This window comes from Apium graveolens, chromosome 11 (assembly GCF_009905375.1).
Source record: "Apium graveolens cultivar Ventura chromosome 11, ASM990537v1, whole genome shotgun sequence".
NCBI lineage: Eukaryota > Viridiplantae > Streptophyta > Magnoliopsida > Apiales > Apiaceae > Apium > Apium graveolens.
Window position 1 is genome coordinate 71,967,092 of NC_133657.1, and position 12,947 is coordinate 71,980,038.

The window sequence follows — 12,947 nt, forward strand, 5'->3', positions numbered from 1 at the left end:
CAAACCAAAACAGGGTAAGCCAACTGAAGTAAACATAGGCTTAATGACAAAGAAGCAGCTTAAGTATAAGCTGAAAGATGTTAAGAATGTAAACAAGGTAAAGCCACCTAGGAAAAATAGGAATGGAAAGGAAGGTGTGAACAAAAGTAACAATTATAAGCCTGTTCCTAATGCTCCTAGAAAAACATGTCATAACTGTGGAAATTCTAACCATCTGGCTTCTTTTTGCAGGAAAAATAAGAACATAAACTCCTTACCTTCAAAGTCAGGAGTTAAGATTCAGTCTGTTAGATATAGGCCACAAAATCCTTATTTTCATTGTGGTATTTTATGGTATTCCATTTATACTTTTAAGGAATATCATAGTCTGTACTATGATTATTATCAAATAAAACCTTCTTTAAAGAAAGTTAGCATTGTTCCTTCTAGTGTAAGTTCTGATGCAAAGTCTGATAGTGTAAATGCTGATAAGAAAAATGTTAACATAAACTCTGATGCTAAATCCGCTGTAAATGTTAACAAACTTAATAAGGCCAAAGGATCCAAGCAAGTCTGGGTCCTTAAAACTAATCATCAGTGGTCTTTGTGATTGCAGGGCAACAGGAAAAACATCATAGTTCTAGACAGTGGATGTTCAGGACATATGACTGGAAATAAAGCCCTGCTATCAGACTTTGTGGAGAAAGTTGGCCCAAGTGTTTCTTATGGATATGGCAACATGGGAAAAACTTTGGGATATGGAAATATCAATTTGGGGAATGTCATCATTGAAAAAGTAGCTCTGGTCTCAGGACTTAAACACAATCTGCTCAGTGTTAGTCAAATCTGTGACATAGGTTATCATATGGATTTCTTTGAAGAACACTGTGAAGTTGTAAGCAAATCTATAAGCAAAGTTGTTCTGAAAGGATACAGGCATGGTAACATTTATGAAGCCAAGCTTTCAACAAGTACTGATGGTTCTGGAATCCGTCTGTTAAGTAGAGCATCAATTGAAGAAAGCTGGAATTGGCACAAGAAACTCTCTCATTTAAATTTCAACAATATAAATGAACTAGTCAAAAAAGATCTTGTGAGAGGTTTTCCAAAATCAGTATTTGCTCCTGATTGCCTTTGTGATTCCTGTCAAAAGGCAAAACAAAGAAAATCTTCATTCAAGAGCAAGACTGAATCTTCAATTCTTGAGCCTTATCACCTACTACATGTTGATCTATTTGGTCCAGTGAATGTCATGTCTATTGCAAAGAAGAAATATGCTTTGGTCATAGTGGATGAGTTCACCAGATACACACGGGTGTATTTCTTGCACACAAAACGTGAAACTGCATCTATTTTGATTGATCATGTCAAACAACTAGATAAATTGGTCAAAGATTCTATGAAGATCATAAGGAGTGATAATGGCACTGAGTTCAAGAATTTGATCATGGAAGAGTTCTGCAAAGACCATGGAATAAAGCAGGAATTTTCTGCTCCTGGAACTCCACAACAAAATGGAGTTGTTGAAAGAAAGAATAGAACTCTTATTGAAGCTGCACAAACTATGCTTGATGAAGCAAAGTTGCCAACCTACTTTTGGGCTAAAGCTGTGCAGACTGCTTGTTTTACTCAGAATGCAACACTCAATAACAAGCATGGAAAAATACCATATGAGATGGTGAAGAAAAAGAAGCCAAATCTGAAGTATTTTCATGTATTTGGATGCAAGTGTTTTATTCTTAAGACTCATCCTGAACACCTATCCAAATTTGATCTAAAAGCTGATGAAGGAATTTTTGTTGGATATCCACTTTCCATAAAAGCCTTCAGAGTCTACAATTTAAGAACAAGGGTTGTCATGGAATCTATCAATGTCTCTTTTGATGATAAGAAGATTACAGGACTTGAAGATTTCAATGATCATGATCAGCTGAGATTTGAGAATGAAGTTTGAAATTCTGATACTGTAAATCCTGACAGTCTAAATCCTGATACTGCAAACTCTGATGGATTAAACTATGATGTTATTGAAACTGTGGTGACTACGCCAAAGGAAGATGCACCTGTGCAGGGGGATCATACTGAAGATACAACCACATCTCAAGAAGCATCAGAACCTACAATAGGCTCTTCAAGTTCTGATTCATCAAGTTCTGATGGGCCAAGTTCTGATAATTCTGGAAACTCAAATTCTGAAGGATCCAACTCGGAGAGCATAATTTCAGGGGGAGCATCAGAAAATGTTGATGAAGACAGCATGGATCATGGGGGAGCATCCAGTTATAGAGAAAATCTTCCATCTGCAAGGAAGTGGACTAAAGCACATACACCTGACTTAATTATTGGAAATCCTGATGCAGGTGTCAGAACTAGAACAGCTACATCAAATGAATGTCTTTATCACTCTTTTCTCTCTCAGGATGAACCAAAGAAAGTGGAAGAAGCTCTTCAAGATGTTGATTGGGTGCAAGCAATGCAGGAAGAGTTAAATGAATTTGAAAGAAATAAAGTCTGGACCCTATTGCCAAGACCAAAGAACAGATCTGTTGTTGGTACAAAGTGGGTGTTCAGAAACAAAACTCATAGTGATGGCATAATTACAAGGAATAAAGCAAGGCTGGTTGCAAAAGGATATTCTCAACAGGAGGGAATTGATTATGATGAAACATTTGCACCAGTTGCTAGATTGGAAGCCATAAGGATATTTTTGGCTTATGCTGCTCACAAAAAGTTTACAGTCTTTCAAATGGATGTGAAAAGTGCTTTTCTCAATGGAGAATTGGAAGAGGAAGTATATGTTGAACAATCTCCAGGTTTTGTAGATGTAAAATTTCCTAATTATGTCTACAGACTTGACAAAGCACTTTATGGCCTTAAGCAAGCTCCAAGAACATGGTATGAGACACAAGCTCAGTTTCTTCTGGAAAGTGGATTTAACAGAGGGACTATTGACAAAACATTGTTTTATCTCAACCATGGAAAGGACTTACTTTTGGTGCAGATATATGTTGATGATATCATTTTTGGTTCTATAAATGACAGGCTTTATAAAAAGTTTGCCAAGTTGATGCAGTCAAGATATCAAATGAGTATGATGGGAGAACTCAGCTACTTTCTGGGCCTTCAAGTCAAGAAGAATGAAGAAGGAACTTTTATTTGTCAATCTAAGTACACCAGAAATTTGTTGAAGAAATTTGGAATGCAAGATTGTTCAAGTGCATCCACTCCTATGGCCACTGTAACAAAATTGGATAAGGATACTGGTACATCAGTAGATATTACTGATTACAGAGGTATGATTGGCTCATTACTCTATCTAACTGGAAGTAGACCTGATATCATGTATGCTACCTATCTTTGTGCAAGATTTCAAGCGGATCCAAGAGAACCTCAGTTAACAGCTGTGAAAAGAATTTTCAAATACCTTAAGGGTACAGCTGACCTGGGATTGTGGTATCCTAGAGAATCAGACTTTAAGCTAATAGGTTACTCAGATGCAGATTTTGCAGGATGCAAAATTGACAGGAAAAGCACAAGTGGAAGCTGCCAATTTCTTGGAGGCAGATTAGTTTCTTGGTTTAGCAAGAAACAGAAGTCAATTTCCACATCAACTGCAGAAGCAAAATACATTGCTGCAAGAAGCTGTTGTGCACAGATTCTTTGGATGAAGAATCAGTTACTGGATTATGGGTTAGAATTTTCTTAAATTCCTATTTACTGTGATAATCAAAGTGCTATTGCTATGACATGTAATCCAGTTCAATACTCAGTGACAAAGCACATCAGCATTAGGTACCACTTCATAAGGGAACATGTGGATGAAGGTACAGTGGAATTGCATTTTGTTCCAACAGATCAACAACTAGCAGATATCTTCACAAAACCACTGTGTAAAGCTACTTTTACAAGATTGGTAAATGAACTTGGAATGGTTTCAGGTTTTTTCTCTAAATCTGCTTAGTTTATGTTCAGATATATCAGACTTTATGATAAGTATATACAAATATTACTATCTTTGTGTACTCTGTGCTTAATTAGAAATTTTCTAAGTATTGATTGTTGTCTGATGTGAATTTCTAAACTCTGATAGTGATATGACTGTTTCTGTGACTATTCAATCCAATGAGGATAATTGTGCTAGATACTGACCTATTAGTCTTTAATATACTCAAGATCCCATGTATGAAGTAATTGTTTATGTGGAAATCTTTTAAACACAAGCAAATTCTGATATTGAGCTTAGTTAAAGTTTACTTTGTGTATCTTATTACTAAGTCAAAAACTAGAATAGTGCTTCTTATCTGTTAAGTTCTGATGTTGGTAAATCTGATGGATGTATTAAGTGCTAACAAGCCTCACTTATCAAAAGAAAAAAAAAAGAACAGAAATAAAAATCAGGTACTCCTTTGAGATGTAGAGTAAAAATGTGGAAGGGACGACCCAAGTGCATTGCTGGTATTAAGTTATATGCATTAGAAAAGCAAAATAAAATTTTCTGAGAAGCCACTGTAAAATGGAATTTCAAAAGATGCATAATATGAGCACAAAACAGTTGAGGTGGACTCATGCATGAACTCATTCTATAGTAGACTTCAGAATAATGACAGATTTTGAGCAAAGTTCTAAGTTATGCCTTATTTCTAAGATGTACTGAAGTGAATCAGACTTTAATCCTTATCTAATATTTAGCTTACTGCACACACATACACTCCATATGAATGATGACAATTACTGTGGTGATAAATGTTATTTTAGATGAACAGTTTAAGTGTTAGTTGCATAAATTCTGAGGACAAGTTTTGATGGAAGTTCTGATGAAACCATATCAGTACTTGTGTGAAGAATTACAGGAATAAAACATTCACTTTTCGAGTTAAAAAGCCATGTTCTGATGACTGTTAAGTTCTGATATAAGTCTAAGTTCTGATATTAAATCATTATTTTTTACTTGACTTATTTGTGGTTAAATCTGAAACAGTCATATTTAAAATCAGAATATGTTTAGGTGAGATATAAACAATCAAAATAATTTGGGTTAGTGGTACTCGTATATGCACAGTAATTTTTACTTGTTTCGTGTGCTCATTAACTCCTGTTTTAAGCTTCTAATGGCTATCATAATTACTCATCGGTCTAGGGAGACGAGGTTTTACTTCTTTTCGTTTCACATTCCATGCATCCCTTGGTCTTCCCTTATCTATATAACTGACCGATAGAGAAGATCAAAGTAGAGAAGCAAAAGTTTTTCAAGCCTAACTTTGACCGTTTAGCAAATATTGAAAAGTCTCAAGACAAGCAGCAAGCTTAAATTTCTGATCTTTTACAAAATCAAGCTGCTCAACAAGTTCAGCTTAATGAACTTCAAAATTCTGTGGAATTGCTTGTCTCCCTGCTTCTTCCTGATGATGCCAAAAAGGGGGAGAAAGTAATTAAGTCCAAATGCAAGTCTACTAAATCACAGAAAGAAAAAGATGATGAAAATGAAGATCAGGGAAACTCTGAAAAGGGTGGAGGTCAAAGAAAAAGCAAAGGCTCTTCATTACAGAAAGACAGAACTACAAGTCAAAGGCTAAGTTCTGATGCTGGCAAGAAATCAAGCTCAGGTAAACAAGTTCTAGTCAATCCTGAAGATCTTGATGAAGAGATCTCAAAGAAGCTGTTTCTTAAAGAAAATCCAGGGATGGATCTTGAAATGCTGGAAGAAGAAGAAGCTAGACTGAAAGCTGCAATTGATAAGTCACAATCTAAGTCTAAAGCTTCTGCAACAGCAAAGAAACCTCCACAGGCTAAAGGCATTGTGATTAAAGAAAGAACAAGTGTTGAGGCATCTAAAGCCAAATCACAAGTGGAGTATGATCCAAAGTTTAAGGGAAAAGGTAAAGTTGATGAACCTGTAAGGGTTTACATGCCAACTATGGATGAACAAATAGATGATGATGAAGATACTGATCTGATTTTGAAGAACAAGAAAGATTCTCAAACAACCTCTGCCAGATCTCAAGTTGTTCAAAGTCAGGAGTTAGTAAATTCAAATGCTACAAGGAAGCAAGCAACCTCTGACACAGCTCAAGTTAACTTGACATCAGGAGATAAGGGAATAACCTCTGACATTGCTCATGTTAAACCTTCAACTACTCTACCAGGATTCACCCAAGCTAAACAATCTGCTCAAACTCTGAAGAGTACATCAAGAGGTTTTCAGAGTAGATTGCTTCTAGGAAAGGAGGCAAGAGATAAAACTGGTTTGGGAAATGCTGATGAAAGAAGAGTAAGCAACACAACTTTAGATCCTACATCTCTGTCTGAACCAGGAATAGGCATAACTCCTAAAAGATTGGATCAATTGGAGTCTGTACAGATGGTTTACCACTCTGCACTGAAAGAACAGGTTATGTTATATTTCATGACAGATGGGAGGGTATTCCAGATTAGGCAGGATGCTATTAACATGAAGTACTATGAAGAATTGGAACATGTGCTATATTTGTTTCAAGTAAAGAACAAGTCTACAGATGATGCTGCCAAATTCTTAAGGTGTAATATTGAGAGACAGATTAAACTTTACAGGATAAAGTCTGACAACTCATATTATCCTAAGTACAGAGCTCATGATGGAAAAATTGTTGAAATGAAGCCTAACACTGCAAAGATTGTTACTACCTTTCTGGGTTATAGAGCTGTTGAATTCAACATAGAATCAGACAAAGCCTATTATATCAGACTTAATGAGGATATAAGAAAGGAAAAGATCAATGATCTCAGAGCTGCTATCTTTCAGATAAGTGAAGATACAGCTGAGCTAAAAGAAGCCAAAATGAGGATGTTGAATGAACTTACATATGTTGAGAGATGTCTTTTGAAGAATTATCTCAAGACAACTCCTGATATTAAAGAGATCACATAATGAAGCCAAGTCAGGGACTGCAACTGTTAAATTCTGAAGAACATATAGGCTAAAGCTGATATCAGATTTTAAGGATGGTAAAAGATACAAGTACTGTAAGTTGTAGTTTCTTAGTCAAATTCTCATGTGTATTTGTACTTAATGTTTTTGACATCATCAAATATATATTGAACTTTTATATTATGCTAATTTATAAGTTGGGGGAGATTGTTAGATATATTTGAGATGTCATGTCTAATGTGTTTCATGTTTAGTTTTCAGATCTTAACAAACAGGAAATATCAGTACTTACTGAAATCAGCACTTACTGGAAGTCAGAACTTAAGGATATCAGTACTTAAATTATCAGGAGATAATTATCATAAGATGGATATCATAACTTAAGTGCGGGAGGACGAACAGTTAATGAAAGGCTGATTGAAAGAAAAGAAGATCAAGACTAAATAAAGAAGAGATATGCATGGAGAAGATTTCTATGGAAAATAGAAGACTTGGAAAAGAAGATATCTAATTAATATATTTTAGGATACAAAATCATATTCAATATCAATTAGATATTATCTTGTAACTGTGTAATATATAAACACAGACATAGGGTTTATATTATATGTGTTATCATAATCGAAGTTATTATTTATTGTAACCCTAACAGCTCTCATGATAATTTGTTCATCACTGAGAGAGGACAGTTCCATATTGTAACAGAGTTTATTGTGTTGAATAAAATCTGTTTTCTATTACTTGTGTTCTTATATTCGATTTGATTGTGATAAACGTTGTATTCAACCCCCTTCTACAGTGTGTGTGACCTAACATATATCGCGAGAGCGGGATGCATGGTGATTGAACAAGTTTTGGATCTCCATTAGTCAATCAATTGGTAAAGCTTCTTAAGGTAAATAATCTGATCTATGAATTAAATATATGTTTTTCGCATGGATCCTGCAGTGGGTTTCGAAAATTCTGATTTTTTACGTTTCTAATTACTGTTTCCATTACGTTTATGTGCTCGAAACCCAACAATGGCATCAGAGGTACTTGCGAAAAGTGTTTAATTCATTTATGTGCTTACTGGTTTTATGATGATAACATGTATACAATATTCCATGACTGTTATGTTTGCGATTTTGTATGTTTTACATGTTGTTGTGTTTATATATGCGTATGTATATATATATGTTTTCAATATATGATATTCATGAGAGTTGTATAATCATATGATGATTATATAATCTTTATATAGTGATATATACAAGTTTTGTGTTTATTCCTATTATAAGAATCATATTTGATACGATTCTAAATCGGATGCAGCGGATTTGCTGAAATCTGTTTCTGGTGTCCGATTTTGGCGAACGAATACGCTATTTCATATGAAATCGAGCGTCTGAACGTAACTGATAGCTAAATCTATCATCGACCGATCTTTAAGGCGTTTGACGTCGTTTAGGCCCTATAATATGTGATTTAATGTTATTAGATTTAATTTCGAATTTTCTGATTTTTTTTTAATATTTGGTTTTTATGATTAGATCATGATGGGTATGATATGTTAAGATCAGATTATGTGTTTTAACATATTATTTTGTGTTAATTGAGCATGGTGGATGGTCATGGCTTATGAACTTAGGTTAATGGTTTTGGTTTTTCAAATACGGCTTGCATGTCGTTTAATCTTATAATTATTAAATCTCGAATGTAACTCGAGTTCTTCTTGTAAGTTCATTAGATTAGTTTTCATATTTCATTTTTGTAATGTACATGAAGACATGAAGATTTGAAGATGAAGGGTAATCCCACTCGGAGGCCATCCAAGGAAGCAATACAAGAAAGAAGACATGTAATAGTTAGCCTGTATTTATTTTCCACCTTAGATTGACCTAGATCTTTGTCATTAGCTTGATAAAGATCACATAGGATGAAGTCATAACTAACCACGTTTATTTATTGCACTTTACATATATATGCACATATGATGAATGTATGTGTAGAGTAGTTTATAAAGATGCATGCTTAATTAGATTAAGGATATATGTATTAGATACGACACCCATGCCATGCTTGCTAAACAAGATAAAATCTGTAAAAATTATGAGATTCTCGTGTTTATGAAACACGGAATAAAATACAAATTTTATTTATTTCTAACATGGGGCGATTTTATGAAAAGCGAGTTCATTGAACTTGTAAGGTTGTGGGTTTTAAGCGAGACCGTTGTGACTCCCTCACTACCTGGAAATCAAACCATTGACGAATATTGATTTGAAGTATTTTATTCAAGGAAAAATTGGGAATCTCTTTATGATGGGATCATGATCATTTTAAAATTAACAAAACCCTAAAGTTAATATTAAGTTGATCAGATGCATTCCAATGAGTCCAATGCGTTAACCCCTAGATCAACGAGGAGTGGGTTCACCAAAGCGAAGTACTCCTATCTATCGTGGGAGATGTGCTAAAGTATATTGATACTTTTTGACTATTGAGTTTGACTTAACTAAGTTATCACAATAGGATTGTGAACTTAGAGGCATAAAGTTTGGCGAGATTTATTAGATAAATATGAACAAATGTTGTTCCACCAAGCTATCCAAGAGTTATATAGTTGATAAAATTGACAAATGTTGTCTACCTAAATAATCATGTTTTAGGTGAAAAGCCAAAGCTGACCTAACACATGGTGAAATATGGATCTTGGCTCACTAGAAAGGATATAGAAGATATTTTTTCCGAAGTAATTGTAATAACCCCAATTTTTGGAAATTTTTGAAACCCTTATGAATAGTGTTTTGCTGAATGAGAAAACTTTTCATGCCACACTATGTAGGGGTTCTGATATGGATATTCTGAGATTTTATTAGTACTCTATATGGTATATAAGTGTATGCAAAGATCGTCAGAATCCAATTCCGAACACTTTGATTTTTACCAGAAATCCACTAGGTACGGAAAGAATTGAGTATAAGGTAACGGGATAAAAAGGATTTAAATTAAAGGATTATAAGAGAGGATCATAAAAAGGAATATAATATATTGAGAAAGGTTAAGGGAACCTAAGTAATAAGATCCCGGGTATGATCCTTCAAACGATAAACGAAAACGAAAGTTAAGCGAACCGTATAACAGATCAGCGGTCATTAGGCAAACAATTAGGAAGTTAATCAAAGGGATTAGAGAGGATGATGTCACCCAACCAATGAGAAGAGGACAAGGAGGGAAAGATGACATCATAGCATGACACAAGCATGACATAAGAGGGAAGGAAGTGTGGTTGAATTATAACCACACAAAATCAAGGTTAATTAGGTAATTAACCTAAAACAAATCAAAAAGCAACCAACCAAGCAAAAAACATTTCATTTCACCAAACAAAACACAAAACCCTCTTTTTTCCATTGAAGCTCTCGGCTTCTTTCTTAGGAAAATGAAAGTCCAAGCTCCTCCACTTGCTATTTTACAAGGTAATTATCCTAGCTTCTCCTAGTTAAGTTACATACTTCCTATAAGTTTAAGCTTCTAATTCCAAGCCAATCTTTTTCTAGAAATCAAGGAAGAAGATGGTGAATAGTACTTTCTTGAAATTAATTTTTGTGTTCTTGATTTCTTTGAAAGAACAAGCTTGTAGGAGGTTAGATTAAGGCTTCCATGGGCATTCCAAGGATCTTTCATGGATTAAAAGCTTCAAGGAAGGTATAACTCTTCATGATCTTAGTTTTAAGTTCGTTGTTTAGATTTCCTAATGTTGAGATGATGGGTTAGTGTAATGGGTTTGTAATCATGTTTAAAGCTTGTTATGAGTAGTTTAGTTGGTGAGAGGCATGATTATTGTGTGTTTAGAGATGGGTTGATTTTGTGATATTTTTGGAGTTGGAAATCTTGGTTATTAGTTAATGAACCTAAGTAAAGCTTTTAGTTCATGTGGGGAATAAGTATAAATTGTTAATTTGGATTTGTTGGGGTTGTTATGATGTGATAAGGATGGATGTTGGTTGTATGTTGGATTTGAGGTTGAATTGGGTTGGTTTTGAATGGTTTAAAATTGGGAAATCGCGTAAACATAGCCGTCGTAACGTCCGATTTTCTTTAGACTGTTTTTGTGCATAACATTAGGACCCGAGAACCCCATGCTAGATTATTACCATTGCCATGTTTAGATAGCTCATGTTACGAGCTTCGTTTTGATATGTAGTTCGTTCGGTTCCGATGCACGGTTTAGGAGAAACGACCGTTTCATGTAACGGCGTTTCGCGAACGAAATTTTTCCCCTCGCCTTTCTTTGAAGCATAGGTTAAAGACCAAAAAGGGTTAATTAATGTATGAAACATTTATGTAAGGTGTAATAGGCAGTTGGTAAGACACTCGCGAAGGAATCGCCTTAAAACTCATAATGGTTAATTTATTAAAAATGGTGGAGCCGAGGGTACTCGAGTGACTTAAGAGAATCAGTAAGCGCAAAACGAGCGTTAGAGTATAGATTTACAAGTGACTTTGGTTTAATTCCAACTTACTTGTTGTTTATAGGTTACCAGACTCGTCCCGAGCCATTCGTAACCCCCAGTCGCTCAGGCAAGTTTTCTACCCGTTATACTGTTGTGGTGATGTATATGTGTATATGCATTATCTTGTGATAGTGCATAATTGTTATTAGCAAATTTTGCGATATATTGGAGCATGCTAATATGGTATATATGCATGTCTGTTTCGTAATCTGGTTATCTATCTGTTGATTTCAATGCTTATAGTTGCATAATACCTATGCTAGAAATAAGCAAGTAGTTGCGTATACCCTTAGTATAGGGGATAAAAGGTGAACATATTTCTAAACCGGGAGTCGATGTTCCCGAGTATATTATATATATATACATATATATATATATGGATATAGTTTTTAAAACTATTGATCGAATAAGGTTTATTCGATACCTTTATTTTACTTAATTGAATATTATTTGAATATTCATTCGAGGGCTTATGACTCAGTTCATTTTATTATTTGAATATTATTTGAATATTCATTCGAAGGCTTATGACTCAGTTTATATTATTATTGAATATTACTTGGATATTCATTTGAGGATGTATGACTCCTTTATTTTATGAATATTATTTATAGTATTCATTCGAGGTATTATGACTCCGCTTATTACTTAATAATATTCTTTATTGTATTAAAGAATAAGGTGTCGATAATCAAACTTATTTTTGATTATTCAAATAAAGATATTACTTTCGTATAAGTATATCTTTGATTATTTGATATTCATTCAAGTATGAGTTTTCCAACTTCTACCTCAATTATTCTTTATGGGAATATTATTTAAATGCTAATATTCAGATATTTTTTTCATATTGGGACTGATTTATTTTATAAATCAGCATTACTCCAAACATTCTTAAAAATGTTTTCGAGTCTTCAAAATGAATTTAAAAGGTAGAGCGGATCCCAAAACTTGTTTTCAAATTCAAGATCTTCCACTTTAAGGGGACTTGAATACTCGCTCAAAAATCTAAGGGATCCGGCTCTATGGTGTATTTTATATTTGCAACAAGGTTGCAGTTTTGGTAAATGAATTGATTACTTACCCAACGTTCGGGAAGTAAGTCCATCTATTGAGTCGGCATAAGCAACATGGGCTCAGTGGGCGTCCATGATAGTGTAAGTGGCTCAGTGGGAGTCCATCAAATACATAAGTGGCTGAGTGGCAGTCCAGCATAAGGTCCTATTACGACCAGGGTGATGACCAGTGGGGAATTCGTCCATCTACTAGTAGAAAAGGTTACTTATTGGTATCTTTACCTGATCAGCAAGATATCAGGTTTATGCCAAAATTCTTTCCTTTCCAAATTTATTGGATATTGCAATTCTGTTCATACTTTACATGACAGAGGTTTTCAGGAAATGTATATATATATATATAGGTGTATATATATGTCGGGACTTAATGAAGTATCTCGTAACTTCATTATTTATAATGATATTCAAAGATTTAATCTATTCAAATCTTGTCTTGTAGTCTCATCTATGTGATGAACTGTTGAAAGCTCATTATACTTTGAACAATGG